Source organism: Pezoporus wallicus, unplaced genomic scaffold, assembly GCF_028554395.1.
Source record: "Pezoporus wallicus isolate ANWC-B61680 ecotype Strahan unplaced genomic scaffold, APGP_CSIRO_Pwel_v1 contig_8006, whole genome shotgun sequence".
Classification (NCBI taxonomy): domain Eukaryota; kingdom Metazoa; phylum Chordata; class Aves; order Psittaciformes; family Psittacidae; genus Pezoporus; species Pezoporus wallicus.
In genome coordinates this window covers 913,797-936,266 of record NW_026635487.1, presented here as the reverse complement: position 1 = coordinate 936,266, position 22,470 = coordinate 913,797, and the positions used below count along the sequence as shown (strand labels likewise).

Below are 22,470 nucleotides of genomic sequence, written 5' to 3'. Positions count from 1 at the left end.
GGCCAGCCATCAGGTGCTGCACGGGAGAGCAGAGGGCAGCCATGAGCCAGGCTCCACTCTTCGGTGTGTGTTGGCCAAACCGTGGTTATCTCAGCCAGTCACTTGCTGCCATGGCCTGCAGTCATGGGAAGCTCTAGACAGGGTTAGTGGGAGCATGTGTAGGTAAAGCTGCATGTAGTATCAAATATTGTGCATTCACACACAAAGGAAATACATTATAGTAAAGTTCCTTCAGTAAATAGTGAAGGTTTTTGTTGTGAAGAGACAACGCTAAACACCTGTGCCAAGGAATGCTTTATCCTGATTTAGAGCTAAAATAAAAGAATATAAAGATATAAAAAGAATGAAAGTAAAAGAGGAAAATCAAAAGGATGAAAGTAAAGGAGAAAACCCATCACTGTCTGTAACAGCAGAAACTGGCTTCTCATTCTGTGTGCAGAAAACCAACCCTCCAAATGCCAACAGCAGCCGAGGTCTCCTTGTGCTTCTCAGGAGCTGTCTGCTAGCAACACTCACCATGGAAGCAGGAGAATGGGGTACACCTGGCCCTGGGCACCACTAAAAGGAAGTGACTAGCCTTCAAATGGGCTTGGTAAACACCTGCCAGCAAAGCCTCTGCGTGGAAACCCTCCTGGGAAGAGGTCAGGAAGGTACTTTTTACATTTCATGGTCGCTGAAATCACAAAAAGGGGACAAAGAAGGGAAAGGTTTTTTTTCTAGTTTACTTTTAAAACTTGGCTTGCTTCTAATTAGGTGATGCAAATTCTTCAGATGATCTCTGGGTCTGAGGGGGAATATAAGGTTTTATGGAGCCCGGCATGAGGTTGTGTGTTTTGTACCTTGTCTCCTAGCAGCAAAAACCACATGGATGTGAGAGGCTGTTTTATGATCCGCCAGGGCTGTTGTTGGACAGGCTACAGTGAGCAGAGTTATTCCAACCACGTTGGATTGCTGTTCCCTCCCTCTTTCTTTCTCATTTTCCCCCTCTGTCCCATCTTCTTTTTATTCCTTCTCTCTTTTCCCTTTTTTCTTTTTTTTCCCCTTTCTTCTTTTGTTTTGTCTTTTTCCTCCTCACCAGGCAAGTGTCAGAGAGGATGGAGGCTTTCATCTTCCTCGTGCCAGAGTTCTCTGACTGGATTTGGCATCAGCATGCTTCTCATCTCCCTTGCAAACCCTTTTCCCTTGCTGGCTAGGATTACACCAGGCATTTCTAAAGAGGCTGTGAACTATGCTGGTTACTCTTTCAGTTGCTCATCTCTTTAGTGTTTCAAAAAAAGGAGAAAAACCAACCCAAACCAACTCCCAGAACAACAACTTTGTGCTCATGCTGTGCAGCAACTTCCGTCAGAGGATTTCTAAGCAGCTTGGCAAACACTAATGAGTTCAGCCTCACAATGCCCCTGTGTAGGAGGGAAGGGTTGTCATCTCTATTTCACAGCTGGGGAAACTGAGGTGTGGGGAAGCCAGAAGATTTGCTTGGGCACATACAGTGTCTCAATTCCACCCTGACCTGGATTGACTTCCCTTCTTGGTATTTTAACTTGTTCAGGTTGATTCTGTTCTTGCCTTCCCCCCTTTTACACTCCGACCGCAGTTCTTCCTGCCAGTCAGTCTGGTGGCTTTGCAAGTGTGATAACAGAAATAATATCCTGTCACCTTTTCTATGTTCCCAATCAGTCCAGGGAAAAGCTATTCATTGAACTACATGATTCTCTTTTTTTGTTGGAAAAGAACTTGTAAGTGCTCCTGCCAGAGAGAGACAACTTTAGATCTACATCAGAGCATCATAACAGCCCTCTGCTACCTTCATATTTCACATCACTTTCCTTATACTGCCTTTTTTCTCTTATTTTCTGCTTGTTAGGCTCATGCAGCAGAATTAAATATTGGCATAGTCCTGCATTTAGCACCACTTCTGGTAGAGCCATTCTGTGTAAGGACAGTATTGAATTGTTCCCCCGGCTTTGGAAATAACCACCTGCACAATCTTTTCAGCTCACCTGAAGTTCAATCCAAAGAAAACTGAAAGAACAGTGAGTGTTTGCATGGGCTTTGGAGGCCTTTGGGTCATAATCCAAACCACATACTGAAAGATTTTGAGGACTTTTGAGTAAGAATCTTCCCTGCCATTCCTCTCAATTCACAGAGCTTCACACCACCAATAACTCCCAGCTTCTTCACTGTTCTGTAAAACATAGAGGGAAAAAAATCCCAGCAAAGCAAATGCAACTGCAGTGCAATCTCCTCTCCATGGAATGCTTTTGGGCTATTCTATGAGCTGCCACTCACAGTTCTGCATAAGATTGAGATCATGAGTCACGGCAGAAGGAAGCAGAAAGCCTGAGGCATGGACCAGAGAGTGATTTGTGCTTAAAGGTGCAGTGCTGAGATATGGCACTGGCTCCAGACAGTTAGTGATGCAGAAACAGGGCACAAGTCATGGTTATGAATGAAGTGCTGATAGCATCAGATAGGAAAGGTGAGTGTCCCTCAAAAGACAATGTGTGACCCAGAACTGATGAATTGGTTTGATTACAGAGAGGGTAATTTTCACAGCTTTTACCACTTGACTTGTTTTAGCCTGGATTTAGGACCTTTGACTGTCTGCACGTACAATTATTGGCCTATTGCAAATGAGTCTAATGGAGAGGAAAAGGTTCCTAAGCCATTAAGTTTCTGCAAGTTCTATTGAAATGGCATCTGGTCAAGGGCAGAGATGCTTATTGTGGTAGTCTTTACTGGGAAAAGTTGCCTTCTGAGTTCAGTTCCTAAGAACTACCTGTAATACATGGCTGGTCTTTGTAAATACAGAGAATTGCTTGCTTGCTGCTTGTTACGGATTGAGAATCAATTTGACCTTTAGGCTAATACACAGCCATCACTTGGCTGTTAAGTCTTCTGGCTCCCTGTCTCCTGTCAGATGCAGTCAGTGGTGTAACATACTTCTGATTTGATTTTCAAAGGTGCTGCGCACGTTGCATGCCGTGAAGCTACAGAGACTTAGAGTTGCTCAGCATCACTGAAGCCCATAATAGGAATCTATGTTCTCAGTGCTTTGTGCATATTGTACCTTCTATCCTAAGACCTCTTGCACATAATAAAGGGTAGAGGAAGAATTACCACCTCCATTTATATATCTGGGGAAACTGAGATGCAAAAGGTCCCACAGGGAGCCCGTAGTAAAGCTGGAAAACAAATCCATGGAAATCTGATTCCTTTTCTTCCACCTGGCATGTTGGGCCTCACGGGCAAACGTTTGTGAAGAATCAGAATAGTGAAAAGGCTTCTGTCACAAGCCTGAAACCTGGCATTGATGGACGCAAGGGAGTAAACCAGAAGAAGGCTCACAGCATGCTTGTAGTCTACCTTGCATTATTTCCTTAAACATCTGTTGCTTACCACTGTCAAAGAAAGATGCTGGCTAGAGATCTGTGTGGCATTCTTTATGGAGCAGGAAGAAAACACAAATAAGCTTTGTGCCTTCCTGCCCTTCAGAGAGGGAAACTTTGCATTGTCCCTGTCTTGCTGTAAGTGGAAACAGGCTGCTCATGGAAAGAAAGTCTGATCTGAGATGAAAACATCTGGCTCAGCTCAGTCTTATCCAGCCCAGGCTGGGATTTGCACCAGTTGTTATCTGAATCTTCTGAGTGCTTGTTTCTATTCTGCCAAGGTTAGCACCAAGCTTTTAGTCATAGTGGGGATGTTATTCACAACGTGCACATCGAGGCAAGGGTGGGGAGGACTTGACTGATTGTGGTGATGGCTGATTGTAATGACAGCTATGTTTCATCATTGGTAAACTTGAGGCCAAACTGCATCATATCAACGTCTACATAAATACACGTGGTTCAGAGATGCCCATTTTAGTCCTGGATACAAAGGACATGAAGGTGAGGAGGCCTGTCTGTGGCTCCCCAACCGATTTCGGGCCAGGCAAAACATTATCTGTACATGTCCTCAATATTAGGATGTCAACTCTACCCCAGACAGATGGCAGAGAAAAGTGACAATGCTACTTGCATCCAGTGGCTCCTTTGCTTCCCAGTGGCATGGAGTTGGCCAGGATTTATTTGCTGCTACCAGAGGAAAGGTCTGTGATTAATTGTTTTCCCTGTGCAGCCAGTTTTCTATGTGTGAGACAAATCAGGTCACAAGTCAGCCAGAGCAGGAAGTTTGCAAAAGGCACAGACCCCAAAGAATTTGCCTGCTTTGCTTGTGACCATAAGGATGCATGATTCAACATGTTAGAGGACTGTGACCCAAGGCACAAAATCTCAGGGAGATTTTGAATGGAATGCTGCTCTCATTCACACTGGTATAAAGCTGTCGGTTCCTTCCTGGTGATTACAGAAGTGTAACTGGCTCCTTCCTGGTATGAATAAATCACCAGCTGAATGATGGGGAGAATCAGCAGAGTTCAAACCCCTGTGTTTGCTCCTTGCTCCTTTCAGCCAGGTTTAGATCACTGGATGTACACATGATTCCTGCACATAGCTAATGGCCAAATGCCACCCAAGCTAAGCATCAGAGACAGAAAAATCGGCTTTCCTTTAAAAAGAGAAGAACAAGCATGGAAAATCCCCCTAATTATCGAGAATTGCAGCCAAAACCACTTGAAAGCAGAATAGTTCATGCTGGTTAAGTAGAGTTCATAGTCTGAAAATGTTGTGTTTAATTAGCAAGTCACCTTCTTAAGGTCACACAGACAAACTGGCAGAAGATACATCATAAGTCCACAGCAAGAGGATATGTGAGTGCTGCTGGAAGCAAGCTGAATGTGCAGGAATCTCAGTGGGGGTGTGTTGTCTTGGCAGCTGGTGTTCTACATTGATGCAGAAGGGACGCTTTTAAGAGCAGAGGGGACCCTAGAAATGTCAGAGGAGCACAAGTGTTTCACGTATAGGAAGTCATCTAGCTCTGGGTTCAGAGCGCGATGTCTATCTAGATGTCCATCCGACTGAATTCACAGTGAACAGGCATCCACCACCCATTTCTTCCTTCCTCCCTTCCTGGGACAGTGCTTTTCTGGAGATAATCCAGGGTTTGTGCTGTGAATTATTCTAGGAACTATGAATCGGATCTTCTAGACAAGACATTCTAAGGCTTCCTGTTTCTGAAGGGAACAAAGTTTGCCCCATTGAAATGATCAAATCCAACTGCATGGTATGTCTGTCTGCTGACATCAATGTATTGATACCACAGATGGAATTGATCCAGTCCCTCTGACTGGATCATCTCAATGTTTTTGAAGTGATTTATACTAACGGCTGGATTCACTTTGCTTGCTGCTCTCTCCCTTTGGTTTTGCTCTTTCTTGCCTCTTTATCTCTCTTTACACTCTTCCTCCCCACGCAGGTCACCTGCTCTGCCCCCCTCTTCTGCCCCCCTCCTTTTCCACCACATGTGGAGAGGATGACATCCTCCTGCAGCCACCTCGGAGGCTTCTGTCTGTGCTGTGAACAGTGCAGCTTCCTGACAGAGAGAGGGCCAGACAGTGCAGCGGTTCAGTCCTCCTGCTCTGGCTGCGCTTCAGAGACCTGCGGCAGACAGGCTTGCGCGAGCGGTGCTGCCCACATGGCTTTGTGCAGCAGCAAGAACAGGCTGTGACTAATCAGGATTACACCACAATTAGAGAAAAGACACAGAGAGAGTGCCCTGTGTGAGGAAGGGAAGGAATGGCCTTGAGGTCCCTGAGGCCCGAATCTGCACAAATACTGCTACAGTGCTCTTTACCCTCAGGCATTGCATGTATTTTCACTGTTACTGCTGTGTATCTCAAGCAGAAAACTGCTGCCCTCTGTATAGGTCAAGCAGGAAAAAAAAACACAGTTTTCTACATGCAGGGGAAGAACTAATCTGGTTTATCAAGGCCTTGTAAATGTTTTAGGTAAAGTGTTTGCGTCTTGCTTCTAGTTCCACTTTCCTGCAGACTTGTCCAGCCTCTCCAAGCTGTTCTGGATTACTGACTGTGCTCCGATCTCAGGAGACCTGGGAGCAGTTGTTAGCAATGTGTATATGTGCTGGCCCACCTTAGACACTCCACCTATTCAGTAGTGGCCAAAATATGCCAGGCAGCTGCTCTGCTTTGCTTTCCATGCTCTGCCTGCTTACAGTTTCTTTTCTGGAGTAAAGACAATTTGTATTTCTTTTTGTTTGGTTCATATGCAGCCAGTTACAGAGAAGCAATGTGAAGAAACATGATTTCATACAATGGTGTTTACTAAATATCCCCTAACATTTAATGCCTGACTGTGTCCATCCTGCTAATTCCTGGAGTGCTCCCTAGCACAGGACATTGTGCCAACAGAAAGCTTCCCAACTGTTTAAAGAAATACCTCCTCATTGCTCTGTGCTACAGCAAAACATGTGCACTTGTATTCTCTTTCACTGAAACGTACTTCTTTCATTCACCTGCATTCACGAAAGTGAGCGAGAATGCTTGTGTACAGTGAAACAAGACAGAAAAGAGAATGCTGTCCAGTGTGCAGGGATTTATTTCAGTTTCATTCACATCAGAAATACTTCATTTGGGGGGAGAGGGGAATATCACTTCTGTGTAAAAGCCACTGGCCACCCACAAAGGGAGAGCCCAAAAAGCACCTTTCTTTCTGCTGTATAATGTCTTCAAATCCTCCCAATTCCTCAGAGTAAAGATCCAAAGGGAGCAACATGAAGCTTGCTATTACCATCATTCTGTGCTAGTGTTCTCTAGCAAAGACTGCTGTGCTGGCCAGATGGCAGAGCTGGCAGACACCTAACATCCACAGCTATCACACAGCACTGGCACCCACAGTGGGTACCAGCAAATAGCACTGGTGCCATTCCGGGCATTTGCTGGATTGTGCAGGAGGGCTTCCCATAACTTACTGTCAGGGTGGGATGTGCTGGTTGATCAGTACAAATGCAGATAGAGATGTGCACTGCTTTCTTCTCATTTCATGGCATCCTGCAAGTCTAGCATGTAAATATTCCCTATGCTCTAAGCTAACCAGAGAGGGCGTGCTCAGACCAGAAGTGCAGGTATCCGGACTGCTACTCTCTCATTTTACTCCCTACTGCAAGACCCAGATGGATCCTCTAAACCCACTGAGCATCCATGTAGTAATTAAAACAATCCTGTAATCAGTGTTCTCACTTTGCTTGCCAGTTAGAAATATTTTATCCTGATTCCACCGGGTACTTTATCACCTTGTAACAGGCTCATCATCTGCCATGTCCAAACTGAATTTAGACTTAGAAATTGTATAGCAAGAACAAAAGGGTTGTGCAGATCCTACACATAAACACACTTTGTTGGTCTGATTTGGCCTATGCTCCCTTAGTAGAATTAGGAAGAGCAGTATATGGTGCTTAAAAAGCATGACTTTTCTACTGCTCCATTTATGCCTCCTACTCTACTTATCAAAATCAGACTGGATTTGATTCTTCTTCTTGCCATACTTGAATAGTACCTTTTAACGGACTCCATTCAAACACCCACTGCTGTCAAGGAAGAGTTTCTTGTACTTCACAAGCAGAAAATGGTTGATTGAATTAACTGTAATTAGAACAGATACTCTGTCAGTACTTGCTGAAAAATGTCTATTTTGATTTCAGGGTCAATCTTCGTTCTTGCATAAAGCATAGAATGACCTTATCACAGAAGGAGTTACAATATCAAAGCCTCAGAGGCAATACAGCAACTTCTTTACTTCATGCAGAAAGCCATTAACCATTTTCTCCCACATTCCTTTTAAAACTAGTCCAAAGTGCACTTTTTTTTAATGAAGTCATGCTTATGTACCTTTTATTTTGATGGAGGAATATGAGCAACATGAGCCCAGCAGAAACAAACCCTCCCATTTGAGAGGAGGGTTTTGCAAGGCCACTGTCAGGTATTGCTGCAGCTCATCAGCCACAGAGCTGGGGCAGTTTCCAGTAAACACAGTTTCAGTCTCTCACATGCAAGCTCTAGACAGACTAACCACAACCACAGGCTACAGCTACTGTGGCAGTGGTGGACAGGAAACCAGGAGCATCTGGCCTTTGACTTCCTTTAAAAAGATTTGGGTTTAGGTTGTTCTCTTTTTTCCCTTTTCCCTCTCTCTGTTGGCTTTCATTTCTGCTCAATATGACCAGGAGGCAGACAGGACTTGAAACCACACAGAGGAGACATGCTGGGGGCAGCTCAACCTCTGCTGGGCCTTCATGAGGTTGTCATTGAGAAAGGGAGGGCTTACTCCTGATGTGACCTTGTTAGGGTCATTTTTACATAGCCTTTCTCTCCTCAGCCAAAGGAGTTAATGTCTGCAGTTTCCATCTTCTTGTGCTCCTCAAATTGAACACACCCTTCCCTAAGGACACAAAACCAGCTCTGTTCACAAGATGCTTCTTGGGCAGTTAGGACTCTGCCTGGGCAGGATGTCACCATGTCTACTAGCCAAGCGAGTCTTCGTCTGCACTATTTTGCTTCTTCTTCCTGGCTGATGGAGCTGTGGTTTGTTTACTTATTAGTATGCTTTTTGAAGTACAGGATCCTGTAGAAAGAATGCAACCTAGTAAACACATTAGGAACAGGGATCATGCTGAGGCTGAATTAGGCTAGCCTGGTATAAGCAGTTTTTAACAGTTACTGAGGAGTGTTCAGGAGCAGACCCCCAAGCATGTCTGTATCGTTGCTGTTACCATAGTAGGGAAACTGAGGCACGGATCAATGAATTGACTCATTGAATGGCAGTCAAAAGGCCAGTGTAGCTAGGAATCAAGCCACAGCCTCTTGAATTGCAGCCCAGAGCTCTCTTCACAGAGACACAGTGCTGCTGCGTTTGGGTGTTACCCAGTTTTTATGCTGCTCTGTCTGCACAGGAAGCAGTTTGCTCAAGACATGAATAAACGTGAAGAGAGCTGGAGTTTGATGGGTTTTTTTTTCTTTCTAAAGGACAGTCTCCCAAAATAAATGTTCCCTTGAATCAGTTCGAGCTCTGGTAGGAAGAGTTTCCACAGAGTAAAGACCTTTACCATGAGAAGTGTACACATGGGTGAGTCAAAACTTAAAAAAATAGCCTATGATTATATAACTTGCTATATTAGGAACTTGTGTAATTGAGTCTTCTGCTCACTAACTTCTGAGAATAGCTGGTATAGATACCTCAGAGGAAAACAGAACCTTGTACTCCCTTTTACATGCACCATGATCTCTAGAAAACAGAACTGTGTAATGTTAATTTCTCTGTAATCTCAGCTGTGTCTTTGGGACCAGCATTGTTACCCTTCCAGCCTTCGATCCCTGTAAATGGCCTGATCTCCAGTTTGGCTTCCTAGCTGAGGTTCCCATAGGCTGTGACCAGGGACTACTCAACATATGCAGCACTGCCCTTTCCTCAGTGGATTCACTGAGTCCTCTGCTACGTTTTTTTCCGCAGGCTTGGGGAGTTTGTCCCGAGTGCCTCAGTGTTGAAACTTTCCATCCCTTATTCACTTCTCTCTACACTGACTCACTAGTATGACCTGACTATAGCTTCTTTACTGAACACAGTGCTTAAATGACACTAATTATCATCATAAGGGCAGCATTGGTTTGGCATCTCCCTATTCTTTGTCAGAATGCACTTTCCAAACCATGGTGGCAGAACAGAAGAGGATCCCCATGAACAGTGTCACCATTAAAGTGAATGTCTGTATGTCTCTGTCCCTGCCACACTGCAGAAATGAAAGGGAACAGGAACAGAAGAGGGAAAAACCTCAGAGAGATAGGAGTTAATAACGGTGCTGACACCGCTAGAAAGGGAGGGAAGAGTGAGACAGACAAGGGTAGGAAACGCAGCTTCCTGATAAAAGAACTTTGGCTGACATGTTTGCTGTGAGTAAGGCAGAATTAGTGACCCCTGTCTGATAGCTATTTATAACACCCCTGCAACGATTCCTTTATCACGAGGCCACGGTCGGTGTCCCTGCACCAGGCAGGGGGAGGAATCAAGTCAGAGGTGGTGTTTTTGCAACAGGAATAAGTGAGTTGCCAAGAACCCCATTGTTCTCTGAGTGAGGCCATGCTCCAGCAGTATACATGTGTTCAGAATGAGAGAAAGGACCCTTGTGCTACCCACACACTGTGTAGATCAAAGGAATTAAATACAAGCTGTCACAGCTCTTCACCAAAGCACACAGAGCCAAGACACTGCCCCTTTTGGGAAGCCCTCCCTAATTAGGCTGGGAGCACATGAGGTGAAAGGTTGTCAGCAAGTGTCTTGCTGGGACACTGCTGACCTCTTATGTCATGACCATGTGTGTTTTGAAGTTCACAAGAGCTGGCTAGACAGATTGCCCATAGTGCAGAAGGGCGTTCTTGCCTTATAGTGTATTTTACTAGCTGAAAACGAGAACTGTACAAAGCTTGGATGTAAAATTCCTAGAAAAATGGTAGGAGGCAAAAGGGAGCTCTTTAAAGCAGAATTAGTGCTGTCTTGCATGCATATATGGATTTCTTAGGAATCTTTAACAACAGAAAGTGTGTTGGATCTAGTTTCTTTGTATCACTTCCATCCTTCCCGATCCTAAGTATTCCCTAGTTATCTTTTCCTGCTGCTAAAGTTGTGCTGCACTGCATAGCAGTTTTACATACCATAAACACAATGTTCCTCCTTGTTCCTGAGCTACATCTTACACCTGAGGTTCTCCTCTAACCATGAGGTCAATGTAATTAGTACAATGTCCTGGAAGTCCCTGGCTGTGAAACAAGTGGAATGTACTCACAGACCTGAAAACTCCATATAAGTACTACTTTCCTGTTAGCTACTTACACCTATATGGGTGAAGATCCCTTAGCAGAGCAGTGAAGTTTCCAAAGAAGCTTGACAATTTCCCTTTTCAACCAGTTTGCAGCAAGTTATCTGGGAAGAAATGTGTTTGGGATAAGGAAAAACTTTCCACCTACTATTTAACGTGTCTGGTGCAGGCAAAAACTCACTGTGAGCTCAGAGCAGCTGAAGTCCAGAGCCAGCAGAGGATGGAGGAAGCAGCAATTGCATTTTGGAGATTGCAGAGATACCCAGAGCCTGGAGAGAGCAAATGGAATTCTAGAGATTTTTCATGTGCAAATGGATATTTCCTTTGAGAGGCTCTAGACTAAATAATCTCTAAATGGACAACATATCCTGCTGACCTGGCAGCATCCTCTCAGCCCAGTACAAACCAAGTAATGCCCTACAGCTGCTTGAGAAGGGTAAAAAAGGGGGAGGAAGAGGATGAGGCATGAGTCAGGTTGATCTTTATCGATAATTTCTCCCCCTCTCTCACACTTTCCTCTTTCTTATTTTTCATACCCAGAAAGTCTCAATACTTTGGTTAATGCCATGCTGGAAATCTTGGATAAGGGGGACAGCACTTTCTCACCATTATGTGTCAAAATGCAGACAGGTTGTAGCTTGTGGAGCAATGTGGGGCACTCAGATGTTTGACCCATGTGCTCAGCAGTAGCCTGAGAAGGGTGCAAGCACTTTTTCAACAGAAGGGAGAATCTTTGGCTCTTTGCAGCTGGGAGGATGCAGTGCACAAGCTGCCAGGAAGGATGCTGATGTAGTTGTTACCCACTTTGTGCAGGAGAACTGGGTGACCTCTCAAAGGCTTGTTTTGGGATGAGATGATTCAGCACTCTCACACGAACACTTCTCCCTCACAGCTGTATTTATGGCTGCCAGAGGAGGTATTTGGCCCACGGAGATGGGCATTTGGTCACTGCACTGCCCACTTTTTTCTCTAAATCCAGTCCAAGTGCATGGGTTGACGTAATTTCTCATGGGTCACTTGGGCATGAAAGGGCAGAGACCATTCTGTCATTCATGGCACTCATGACTGATAAATGAGGCCTTCCACCAGAAAGATCCTGAGATCTGCAGGTCTCTGGACTGTATTGTCTGCCCTTCTCCCTCCAAAGACTAGATGCTGCAGAAACCAGTCTCTGCTGACATCCCCCTTCACTCTACAGAGAAGGCATCAGGTACTTGAAAGCAGAGCTCCCTGGCATCCATGCAATCCCTTGCAAAGTTGACACACAAAACTATACCTCTAAGTGGGAGATGTTTGCCCCACAGTTTAAGTGTGGCACAGCGCAGATTTGGGGCTAACGCTCATGGCAGAGTAAGGCTAATCTCGCAGATTAGAAGAGCCTCCTCAAAAACCTGCTAGGGAGAAGGGATATCTTCCTAGTGAAAGCACTGAAGGATTCGACTCTTTGAACGTTCTCTGACCTCTGTAATGAGCTAACATTTGGTTAGTATGCTTTCTGCTTGGATAATCCATCTCTGAGTGAGAGTGACAGCTCTGTGCTCAGGGCAGAGGTCTGTAGGACAGATGTTTGCCTGGTGCGTGGGATTCTCAGGAGAAAGTGTGTTGGTGCAAGCTATCATTAAAGCCAATTATGTCTGTAAAAGTTTCTTTCCGGTGGAAGGTTGAGGTGTTTCATGACATGTAAGTCACAGAAAGGACACAGGTGGGTATTCACTGTCACACAAATCCAGCCTTACTCTTCCCCTTCTCCTCCCCCTCTATCACCTGCAGAACCGGTTCTCCCCACCTAGAGTCAGTAACCTAAAACCCTCTGTAGCACGATGAAGAAAGAAGAGGGAAGAGCAGTCATGTCCAGCTCTTGATGTGACACTCCTTTCCCTGCAGGCCTGAAGGTAGATTTGACAAGGAGACTTCCTTCACCCTGTCATCATTGACTGATGTTGTCACTTTGCCTGGCTGTCTCAGCCAACCTGTCTCACGGGGTGTCCATCTTCTAAGAGGCTTGGGACATTAACAGCCACCAGACATGACTTAGCCACACTATAATAACATACCAGAACACTGTGTAGTGCAGCTAAAGCAGTTGAAAACCTCTGATTCCTGTATCGACAGCAAGACAGAATCAAAACCATCTTGTGAGCCTACTCTAAGGGTGCAATTTGCACAAGGAAGCAGAGAACTGACTGAAAGCTCTGCCTCCTGGGCAAATAAAAACACATGGTGCTTCCATCCTCTTTCAGCTCAAGAGCTCAAAGAGGTCCATAAATATTAATCCTCTGCTAGATCAATTTTATCCACAACCTGGCTAAGATTCTGGAACAAATCAGAACCCAGCTGAACCCAGGATACTCCTCTATTTCCTCAACTAGATCTTTAGCCGATATTGTCAGCTCAGGACAATGTTGCCCAAGCCTTGCTTGACAGTGGACTGCATCTATGTTGTGAGAAACTGAATTGCAAGGAGCTGCTTAGATTGTATATTGTTATACTATATATATTACATACATGTATGTAATGCCTTACTCCCTCCCAGCCTGAGCAGCCTGCAGGCTCACAGTACTCATGTGCTCTTGTGTTCAAGATGCAGCACAGATGCTGACTCCTGTTACTGCCATGAATTAGATAGTTCTTAGACTTGTGAGAGAGTTGCTGCCACTCAGTTCACTGGACAGTGTTAAACTGGCAGGAGAGTTTCATCATGAATACTAGCTGCTGAATATGGACATTTTTGCTGTTGTGAGTGAATGGACATTTGCTTGCATCTCAGGCAATGGCTGAGTCAGCTCCTCACTCTTTTCAGCTCTTGTGGCAACAGGTAAAACGACATTTATTCCTGAAGAAGTGTGGTCAGTTTAGTGTCTTGCAGAAGATTAGATAGTGATCTTAACTCCTGTCATGTCCCATTCTCAGAACCCCCACTCCCACTGATAGGGCAGCTTCTTCCCATCCCCAGGAAGCTGTGGCTCCTGCCCCTGGGGCTGTGGTACCCTACATTCAGCACTTGGATGTATAAATAGCTTTGCGCCTCATGGTGTTTGAATGTTGTTTATACCCCACTGCCTGCCACGTCATGTGCCAAGGCTATAAATATGCTACTGAGTCTAGACTGTATCTAAACTTGGCACTGGGTACCCAAGTTCATGAGAGGAGCAGTTTCATCTATTAGCACAAAGGGGGTGCCCCAATGTGTTTGATCATGGGTCCAGAGACGACTTGGCAAGAGACTTCTCCTCCTGCCATGCCAGAGTAGCACTAGCCCTGCTTTCTGAAGGGGCCTTGGAAACTCTCTTCCTCCCCTGCTCCAAAGCTACTGGGCACCCAGCCCAAAGGAAATACCTCACCTTATCCTTTCCTGATGTGCTTCAATGCACCATTGAGTGCAAGAGGCCCAAAACATCACAGACTCACCTTCACTTCTGGGTAGATCCAAGCTGAGGCTGGGTTTGGGCTGGCGACACAGACTGAGGTACTGGGGAAGGGATGAATTGCTGCAAGACTGAGTTGGAAAGGAAGAACAAACAAGCATTAGTTGTCTGTTCAAGCTGTGCTGATACAGCTGCATCAGGAATCTCTGCTGGTAAATGCAGAGTCACAGGCAAAGCTGATGTGTTTTCCTCATGCAACATTTGAGTGATAATACATATTTTGACTAAGGACAGTGAACCACTTAAGGCCAATGTGTACCTATGTCAGGGAGGCTACATGAACTCCTTCCCACTTCTGGGTTTTGTTTGAGGCTAAGAGCACCTTTGGCACATTGTGGGGCTGTTATGTGATGGATTAATGACAGAACAGAGGATCACATCTCACATCAGAGCACTGGCTGTACAAATATTTTGTGCCAAAACTGAAATCTTTCTGGACCATAACCTTAGGAAGCAGCATGCTGAAGCCTGCTTGACTCCATAGCTGGCTCACTGCTATACATCATTGCTCCTCTCTAATTCACAAAGGACACAGCATTCCTTGAAGGAACAGGACAGACTTTTTGTGGCTTGACTGTGAATGTGGAACGTCTCCATGTGGCTGTGGCATGTAGGCAGACAGGGCTCCCAGCAGCAGGGAGCCTAGAGCTGACAGTCAGTCCCTGAGAGGTCTCTGATGATTTATAGGATGCAGTTAAGCTTCCACAGACTTTAGAAAGGTAGAGCAAGTGTGCAGCCATTCTGGGAGCACTTCTTTTTATGCTACATCACATCCCATTGGCCTCTCGCATGGATCCAAACCAGCCCCAAGTGGGACGAGATGCTTTAAGCAAGCCCAAGAAGGTAAAGATGAATGAAAAAAAGAAAGGAAGTAAAATGGGTCAGCGATGACTTAGCTGAAGTATGAATGTCCCGTGGCACGAGGCACAGGGAGCCAGGCACAGTGAAAGGGCAGGCTTGGGAATAGTGGGGTCAGGATGCAGAACTCTGGGTAGGACATGGGTCCCACCCAGTGGGTGCTCGGTGGCTGGGGACTGGCTAATGGGAGCATCACTCTCCCCTTTGGGGCACCCAGCACAGCAGCTGCTGACACTGGCTAAGGTGATGGAGTTGCTTTAGCCATGGGGGATGAACATTTGGCCATCAACAAAAGGAAATAGGGGCAGATTCTGTCTCTGCCATGATGCTAGGGAAGGTCATTCAGGACTTGATTTTTTTCTGTCCCCATCAGTTTTGTTTGCTGACAACTCCAGCTCTTTTTGGGTTGAGCTGCAAGGATTACAGAGGTCTCATCTTGACGCTTCTCTTGCTCTCAAGGGAGAACAGAGGATGAAGACATACATGAGAAATCTCTTTCATGGAAAACTATAGGGGATACTGGTACCTTGCTCCCCACACTGCTTCTATGACCACTCTGGAGTTAGTCTTAAAAAGCAAAGAAATAATCTCCAACTCAATTGCAGTTGTCCTGGCAAAAATCACTCAGCTCTTCAGTTATGTGAAAACTTCTGCCATTCATGGAGTTAAACATTTCCTAGTATCAAGGCTCCCAGCAGGGGGACAGTAAAAGGAATTGAGTAACTGTTCAAGCAGACATACGTTGGAACCCCACTGGTATCTCACGGTATTTAAAACTATTGAAGAATTCCCAAGGATTGCTTTGCCAGTGCCTGACTGGGAACAAGCATCCAAGCAGTGATTATTTCTGCTGGGGGAAGATTTCCACCCATTCAGTACAAAAGGTGTCACCTGTGTACTTGTCTCCGGAATACCTGATGGTCCTTTTGATGCCAATACAATGTGAGATCTGGCCCATATCAGACATGACCTGTTGCAGAAGTGCCACCACACTTAATGATGCAGGTCTCACTGTGGCAAGATGGCAAATCCTGATCTGGTGTGGCTCTCCTGTAACCTCTCAGTGAGTCTGAAGGGTGCCAAAGATTATGTTCTGAGTTGCTCAGGGACTGATCCCTCACTTACTGACTTGGGGTTAGGAAAGGAGGAATAGGAGAAGAAAAGTAAACGTTTATGGGGTGCTGAAAGCACCCAGCAAGCACCTAACAGAACTGTAACAACATACTTGGGCAGGATGCATGTCTGTTTGCAGACACCACTGAAGTGTGAGCTGGAGTGCAACTGATGCCCCAGAGGTAAGAAAAACAAAATAGCCCTCTGCAGGTTTATGGGCACAGGGGAACTGAAGTGTTAAATGGCTCTGGTTTGCCTGTTTGATTTGTCTCCTGACCCCTGCTCCAGCAATGACCTGTGGCACCAGGGGCACAGCACTTGCCTCTTGCACTCTTGCACATCAGTACTTGTAACCTGATTTGCTCTTTGTTTCCTTGTGTGTTAGGGCAGAAGTGCATGCAAGGCACCATTTGCTCCTTTGGCAGCACCTCATTTCGATCTTGCTGTACTAAGCAACATGCAGATGTGTTTGTTTTGTTTCCTGTTAGCAGGTTGAGCCTCAGCACTGTGTTTTGACCTGGGAGATGAGCATATTTGATACACAGGCTGTAGCAGGGACACCAGGCTTGATACTATCTCCTTTATGTGCATTATATTCTCCTTGTGACTTCAGTGAGTGAGGTGCCTGTGTTAGCAGCACAGGATTGCTGAGTGCCTGCCACAGGCTCATTCCAGCTCCTTAACCCCTTCCATGGACTGAAAGGCTCTGTGTGTGTTGAGTTCCTGTATCTCAGCCCAGGCTGTGGCTCAGCAGGACACAATATGTACTGCAGGCTTATGTGTTTGGCTTTAAGTGTGTATCAGAGGACACACGCTGGAGGAGATGTCGGGAGAGGTAGAGAAGAGGTACCAACGGGAGTGGTGTGAGCTGGGCTGCATTTGCCTCACGGCTCTGCACATGTCTGGAGAAGGCAAAGGGTGTGAGGGGTGGGTGAGATGGTGTGGATTTTGTGGCAGGCACTGTATGCTCGGTGAGGTGCCTGCCCAGGAATCTGGCTGGGGATGTTTTGGATTGGCTCTGCAATATGCTGGGATGTCCTGGGGAGGCTGCAGAGCTCATTTCCTCAGCGCCTGGCACAAAGTCTGCTTCCCAGCTCTCCAGCAGCCATGCGGAGCTGCAGGGAGGCCACGAGGTGAGGCATGTTTGAGCTGTTACCTGGGCAACGGCTAAACACTGACTTCAGATAATAAGTGTAAAATAACTTAGCATCAGGGGCAGAGGGGGGGCTGCCCCTGCCCCTGCTCCCAGGGAGCCCCATAAAATCCGCAGTGAAAAGCTACTTGTGCAGCCAAATTGGCTGAAGCTCAGCCTGTGCTCAGAGCTCTTGACAAGCTCTACCCAAGGCAGAGGCACTGTGGTGTCCTGGTCCTTTCAGGTGGGCTCCTGCATCATCGTATCCAGCCACCTGCTACTGCCTGTGTTGTCTGTGGCTTTCTTGAGCCTTTGGATGGCTCTATGAAATGCATCCAAGGGGAAAGATTTACACACAGACTGTTTTCCCAAAGATCCTCGAGGCAGTACAGCTTCTTGGCACATCCTTACAGACTCTGAGCAGCAATCTGCGTCCCTTGCACACAAGAGCTTTGCTAGACTTTAGTCAATGATAGGTTAATTTATGGGTTCAGCATTGAAACTAACAGCAAAAGAAAGAGAAAGCTCTAGGGCAGGTTGCAGCTCTGCTGGTGTTGGTCCATTATGGTGGCTAGGAACCGAGTGTGACTTCGTTCTGCATGGAAATAGCCTGGGTGCTATGAGCACGGCTCAGCCATGGCTTGCATCTTGCTTTGCTGTGACTAAAGCCTGGCTTGAATGGGAAGCGGGAAGCTGTCCCTGGGTTTTTAGATGCCTCAGAAATGGAAGAGAGGAAGAAAAAGTCTGTGGAGAAAGGGGCAGCCTCTCTTCCTTATCTTCTGTGCCTGTACTTCTGGATAAAAGGGACCAAGGCTTCCTGCAGCTCTGCCCTCCATGCCCAGAAGTGGGATCAGTTCCTGCACAGTTCACCAAATGCACGGGCTGCATCAGCTGCTGCTGGATGGCGGCTGCAGTTTGCTCTGCCTGTCTGCATTGTGTTACCTAGGGGCACTTTGCACAAGCAAGAACAAAACTGAGGCAGAGATCCTCCTGTTATCTTGGTCACACAGCACCTCGCATGCTGAGGATCCAGGTCTATGACAAGGTCTTTAGGCACAAACACAGTATCATGACAAATTAAGGGGTTTTGTACAGTGTGTATAGCATGACATAAACTTGTACCTAAGCACATGACCAGTCTGCATCACGTACATGTTACAGCACAGGACTTACTGTTTGTGTGCTGCTCCTACATTTACTGGAAAAAGCTTTGACAAGGGTAGGGTGTATAACACACAGTCATTAAAAGTTCCTAGTGCTGTTCTGTCTCTGTAGTAAAGCTGGCCCTGGTGCAGTGGGGACTTGCTTCCAGACAGATGGAGCTGTAGCATTAGGTCGTCATGGGAGGGATGGGATTATAATTGACAAGCAGCATGAGGTCACTTTCTCAGTCCCCTTTGGGTGGGATATATCAACAGGCTGCTGTTTGCCTTGCATGCAGTGACTAATGTATTTTTTTTAAGGTCTTCTTATGCTGCTTCCCCTTCCCTCTTAACTCATTCTCATCCTTTGCTTTTCTTTATTCAGTCAGAAATGACAAAGAAATGTGAACTACAACAAATAATGCCATTTGCCTTGGAGTCACACATTAGCAATGGTATGTTTCTCACCATAGCCACCATACCATAAGGTCACACACTGATGCCACCCTGCAGTCAGCCACTTGCCAACTCCTGTAGGCATCTCTATACGTGCATAAAATAAGAATAATTCTCCTTCTTTTACCTGCCTTATCCCCTTAGATTGTGAACCATCTAGGCCTTGACAATGGGATTAGAACTGCAGTGGAATCCTCAGGATCAGATAAAAGGGTATCATAGCTGGCATTTAGGGTCCAGCCAACATTTCCCTTATGGACTGCTGTGGGCAGCATGTTGGAAAACAAAGCATGAGCTGAAGGGCCACTTTTGGAGGTGAGTGAATTTCAAAAGAAGCCTGGAGAACTCCCCATTTTGTCAGCAGATCCATGCGCTGGATCCATTTATGGCAAGGTCTAAAGTTAGCAAATGGGTAAGTCTTTGAGGGGAAGCACCAGCAGGTTGTAACTTGCTAGGCCAGCAAAAGCTGGGTGTTAGGATGGCAGCTTACACAGTGTAGTGGATAGATGGTTTAGTTTGGAGACCACTGCCAAAGCCAGAATGTGGCCCAGCAGCACTGGGAGCAGTGGAAATGAAAAAGCCATTGTACAGTGAACTGTTAAAGTACATTCCCTCCACCCGCATGCAACCTTGCTCTGAACTGTATTTGTCTGGGTGTCTCTCCTATACACACAGTCACTACCAGGTTAGCTACAAGCCAGACTGTCATGGGAACAAACCCCAACTCTCTTCCCAGAAGGGCTGGAACTGAAGTCTGACACAGCCCAGGACTGACAGCATATCTCACCAGCTGGTTGGAGAAAACGGCTGTCAGCCAGTATATCCCTACCCTGAGAGGGACAGGACCCTGGGAATAAACCTGCTCCAGGTCCCTGCTTCTGAACAAAATGTTCTTGGCATCTCCTGGAGCTTGCCCTACCAGAGCTTGTAAAACAAAAGTGTGCCTATGTTTCTGTGCAAGTCAGGCTGGCGTTTTCACTCCCCTGTCTTTGCTCAGCTCCTGGAACTACACCAGGTGTTCTTTCTGGTGAGGAGTGCTTGGGGTGGAGGTGGGAAGAGAGAAATGAGACCTAGCTTGATGTTGTAGGTTAGTTGCCATCTGTGATTTCTCTTCTTAGCAAGGAAAGCAATGACAGACAGCGTGGCAACTCCTGAGAGCTCCAGAGGACCTCTAACCCTATGGAGAAGGTGGATCTAACAAATTCTTGAGCTGCAGTTTATTTCCAATGGCAAACCTAATGCTGGAATTGAAGCGTTAGCATTTCTGTTTATCCAACTCTACTGAAAGTAACTAATACATTTATACAGCACTTTGGATGTTTAGATTATATTCAGGCATTAGAGACATCCTGTTCAGAAAAGCTACTTAAATGAGCCAGGGAATTTTAGGACAGAACTAAATTCTCTGTTGCTGTCTTCAGAAAACCTTAGTGGCTGCTGAAGGAGCATGAATGGCTCTGAAGATCTGCAGGTTCTCTGGGTGCAGGGGTGGAATGGGAAAGACACTGCCTCAGCCCTCCTGGGTTCCTGTTGTGACCTTCTATGCCATTGCTGGAGTGACAGATGGGTTTGCCTGGGGGCCTTGCTGGTGTTCTGCTGTTCCTATTACCTGGGGGTTTATGCTGGTGGCTGAGAAGTCCCAACAGTTCTGTTATTTCCCCTGCACTGGGCAAAGGTGGCTGAAGATGCTCACAGTGGGGCAGGGATCCTCGAATGAAAGGAATTGGAGCAATGCACATGGCAGACAGATGCTGAATTCCTCCGTGTTTCAATTACTCACCAGAGGAGTATGCTGTGCTGTAGGCACAGGGACAAGGTGTGAGTAGGAAGTGTATAGGGAAGGGGGGGTGCCTCTCCCACCAAGAATATGTGCTTTGTACCCTCCACTTTTCTGTTATTCAGCCTGCCAGCAAAATGAAAACCATGTGAGGGGTGGAGCAGGAGGGCAGGGATTTATGGGTTGTTTTATATGAGATGATGTAAAACACTTTTATTTCAAGTTCTCTGTTGCGTTAATTTCCTTTCTCCTTCTCTTGCTCTTTTCATAACCACATGCAGGAGAGAGGCAGAGCAGGAGAGATCCAGGCCCTGTGCAGACACAGCATAAATCTAACTACAGAATGCCAGTGGTCAGTGGCTAACCCACCCCTTCTATTACCATGCCATTTATTCTGGTTTCTGGGAAATGAAACATGGAGCCAGGTGATGTCTTTGTGCTGTGGGCACCTCAGTTTGTGCTGGTTCCCAAAAGCTGTGCTGAAATGGGGAGTTACAATAAGTGTGCACTGTTTCCTTCCTAAATAACCATCCTGGGGGTTAGGGTTTACTGCTGTATGGCAAGATCCATATGTGTATATTGCTCCTGTGTCCAGACTATAACATTATAGAGCATATTTAAATGAAAATCCTCATCCACTGTGTAAAAATAACAACCCCAGGACAAAAAATCTGTTCAAATTGTAGCAATTATTGCTCTTATTTCCATAAACCTTAATCCTACCCTGGGTTATTAGACCAAGTCTTTTTAAAGCCATGTTGGACAGAAAGGTTTACTGAGATCAGTCTGGAGGTCACCCAGAGCTTTCATGTTCTAGTTAGAGCCTCAGTAAATTCGGGGGGGTCTGTGCACAGGCCTCATGGCAGAATCAGGCTGTCAGGGATGAGGTAAAGGAAGTAGTTGTGGAATAACCCAATGAACTTCTATGGTAAGGCATGGAAAATGCTTGGTTACAGGCTTGTTACTTCATTCTGGACTGAGGACAGCAAAAATGAAGAGACAGGAAAGGTTGGAAAAGATTGTTTAAAGCAAAGCTAATGATAATAAAAAAAGCACATGTGGAAGGTAGTAAATGGGATGGGCAACCAACTAAGCACTAAGTAGCTGATGGTAGCTACTAAACTAGCAGTGGTTGGGAACAGAGCTCATCTCTGTGCATTCCACCCTTATTTGAATTAGTTTTTTCCTCCTTGTTTTTATAAGGGAAAGACTAAACCAATGATGTGCAAATCCAGGGAGGTGAGATTGAGATGAAGCATATCTCACTTCATTCTTGCAGATATTGTGCAGTTAAACCGCAGAGAAGCACAAACACAGGAAACAAAGATACTCAAATCACTGTCACATTGAAAATCTTCCCCACCTTGTTCCTGCTCTAATTCCAGTTGGTGGGTGATGAGAGCATGTTAGGTGATGCATCCATCCACCACCAGGATAACTTTAAACTGGAAATGTGATCTATTGGTAAATATAATTGGTTTAAATTGGAAACAGCTCCAATTCTTCTGCATAGCAACTATTTTGTTCACTTGCATTGTCTTAACACCCTGGCAAGGACCAGTGTCCCCTCTTGCTAAACTTCAGCACATGCTTCAAATAGATCCCACACTGAGTAGACAACACACCTGGAAAACTTCCAGGTTTCCAGGAAGTCAGTGGGAGATCAGGAATGGCAGACATTTGCTGAGCCCCCAAGTCATTATGCAGGCCCTGTGTCAAACTCCAGTACTTTTCCAACCAAGAGGACAGTGAACTGAGGTACTGATGTGAATGTCCAGCTGAAAATGGCACTGGGGGCATTGTTTG

The 22,470-nt window shown here is 45.8% G+C and overlaps 1 long non-coding RNA gene across 1 annotated transcript; it reads left to right on the top strand.

Moving 5' to 3' along the window:
* The first annotated feature begins 173 nt into the window (after positions 1-173).
* Positions 174-21,692, top strand: LOC130611350 (uncharacterized). Its single transcript, XR_008975228.1, has 3 exons — positions 174-650; positions 18,821-18,886; positions 20,006-21,692. It is a non-coding gene; the product is annotated as an uncharacterized LOC130611350 (long non-coding RNA).
* The last annotated feature ends 778 nt before the right edge of the window (positions 21,693-22,470 follow it).